A 2848-nucleotide genomic window follows, 5' to 3' on the forward strand; every position below is an offset into this window, starting at 1 on the left:
TATTCTCACCTCTCTAATACCACTTTAATACAAGTTCTTATTCAACAGGTGCTGTGTTCTGTATATCCCACTGTACATGTGGTGACTGTCACAGCCACAGAGAATGTTTCCAACATTTCTAAATCCATAAGCTCAGAAACAGAGCCACCAGAGGATGTGTCCTATTAACTTGCCTCTGCAGTAAGGATAGAAGTAAATCTCAGATTGCAGATGGGTTCAGAAATCTCATCAGAAGCTGTGCACAGATATGGTTAAAACCTGCAGAGTCAGGATGCTGCTTGGCAGCTAGAATAGAATAGAATCTAAAAGAATCAACCAGGTTGGAAGAAACCCTCCAGATAAAGTCCAACCTATCAACCAACACTATCTAATCAACTAAACCATGGCACCAAGCACCCCATCAAGTCTCTTCCTAAACACCTCCAGTGATGGTGACTCCACCACCTCCCTGGGCAGCCCATTCCAATGGCCAATCACTCTCTCTATGAAGAACTTCTTCCTAACATCCAGCCTAAACCTCCCCTGGTGCAGCTTGAGACTGTGTCCTCTTGTTCTGGTGCTGGTTGCCTGGGAGAAGAGACCAACCCCCTCCTGGCTACAACCACCCTTCAGGTAGTTGTGAAGCCACAAAGCACAAGAGGTGGCTATTGACTCTGCGCCTCATGGGGAAGTGGTGAGTGAACTCACATCCAGTTTTGCTACACTGGCTACCAGAGCAAAGAATTTTTTTGCCTTTGCCATAAAAGGAGGAAAAGATGAGGAAAAGTTACCTGCATTCTACAAGGCACCTGCTTTAACTGTGCTATTCTCTATACACTGACTGAGTGAAGATTACAATTTGTAACTTCAAAAGGAAAGCTCTTGGGGTTTATAGCAATGGTTAATAGTGAAGAGAGATTTTGTTTTGTTGCTTTTATTCTGTACTTTTCTAAAACCTGTTTCATTCAAATTTCTGTCCATTAAAAGCTATTACAGAACTGATTGCTCAGTGGGCTTGTATCTAATCTCACACATAACATCTTACACCCAGATATTAAAGTCAGTATTGTTATCTACAAATAATTTGTAAGTATGATTGATTAGACCTGGATCTGTTCAGGTTTGATGTGGGAAGGTGGTAAAGACTGAGACATAGAAAGAGCACAAAAATACCCTTTAAAAAGGCATTAAAAAAAATATATGTATCATCAACCAGGCAGAAAAATCTAACTCACACCAAAACAAAAAGGAAAACAAATGGCAACTGCGTGTAACAAACTTCTTATGGTCTAGAGAAGGAAATTGTCAAGGGCTGGGAACTAGATGCATCACTTGTAGGAAAGTACCATAGCATCAAACTTCAAAGCACAGACATGGAGCTCTGTGGGATGCTTCTGGCTGAAACCGGTTGCAACATTGGGCAAGGGATGAGATCTAAGAGAAGGGAGTGAGGCCATTTGCAGCCAGCCTTCCCACACTGGTGCTGTGAGGACAAGTTGTGGGCAGGAGGGTGCTCCTCTTGAGAGCACAAGGGAGGGGAGAGGCATAACACCCAGTCTCCTGCAGCATGTCCCGAGGGCTGGTGCTGGGGAGCAAGGGAAGCAGCTGAAGCAACAAACAAGCTGTTTTCCCTGGCTGTTTAAAAGGATCTTCAGCAGAGCCATGGCAAGTCAGAGCAGCCCCAAGGCTGCTCTGCACTGTGTCAAGGGCATCTGGTCAACCAAAGGATTAGGAGCTGCTTTTTGGGTGTTTTGCAGGATAGAAGCTGGTTTAACTAAACTAGCAAAAAAAATTAGGTACTTTTAATGACCTTTCTTTTTCTCCTAACATGTAGAAGTGCCAAATAACTTAAAAGCAGGCAGAGGCTTTTCTTTGTTGCCTTGCCACGATACATGCCTTTCCCCATTAGCTCAAGCAGAGTAAGGCAAGAGGTCTAAACATGTGGATAGCAGAGCATGGTTTCTCTATCATCCTTTCTTTCCAAGCAGTTACTTAGATCAATAACTCCTCATGTTGGCAATAGTGGAGCTACACTTCCCTTTCAAGTTATTTCTGGAAGCATTCAAAACAGCAAAGATCACAGAGCAATGGCCATGGAAAAGATAGAGCAATCTTCAGTGTCATACTCAATTTCTGAAACCTTGGCCTGCTTTTCTTCTTTAGTCAAACAGGAATGCTGTTACAAAAATGTGCTAAGGTCCATACAATGCCCTTGAAAGGAAGCGAGTGAGGAGCAGGCTGCTGCCAGCATACCTTGAAAAGCTGCTCATGATGGAGTTGCTTAACTCTCCACAGCCTGTCTGGACATCAGCAGGACACAACTCTCTCACTTCTCGCCACCCAAGTCCTTAGCTGTCTCCAGTCACAGAATCATGCAGAATCACAGAACAACAGGGGCTGGAAGGGACTTCTGGAGATCATCAAGTCCAACTCCATTTCAGTCATTTGCTGTCTTCAAAATCCTGTTCAGAATTAAGTTTTCCTTAGAACTGTATTTTCACTTTGAGCAGTAAGCAGACAGGACCAGGGTAGGCAGGAGGAAAACCCTTCCCATTCATCCTCTTGGCTCCTCCACAAGTCTACCATGACAAAAAAATAAAACACCACAGAGCCAAATTGTGTGTGGTTTGTTGGGAGGTTTTGGCAACTACAAAGACTCAAGAAGAGCCTTTCCTCATCCCTTCACATTTCCCCAGTGCCACATGGTAGCAGTTCATTTACAGGTGTGTACTGCAAGTACATAGAGGTAGCTTTGTGAGTTGTGTTTGTAGCTTCTCCTTGACTTCATCACTCCCTTGCCCTCGCAGCATCATCCCTTCGCTCAGAGGCATGCAATGCATGAGAATCTTTACCTCTGGGTATTGTTATT

The sequence above is a fragment of the Dryobates pubescens genome, chromosome 22 (assembly GCF_014839835.1).
Source record: "Dryobates pubescens isolate bDryPub1 chromosome 22, bDryPub1.pri, whole genome shotgun sequence".
In the NCBI taxonomy this organism is placed as follows: domain Eukaryota; kingdom Metazoa; phylum Chordata; class Aves; order Piciformes; family Picidae; genus Dryobates; species Dryobates pubescens.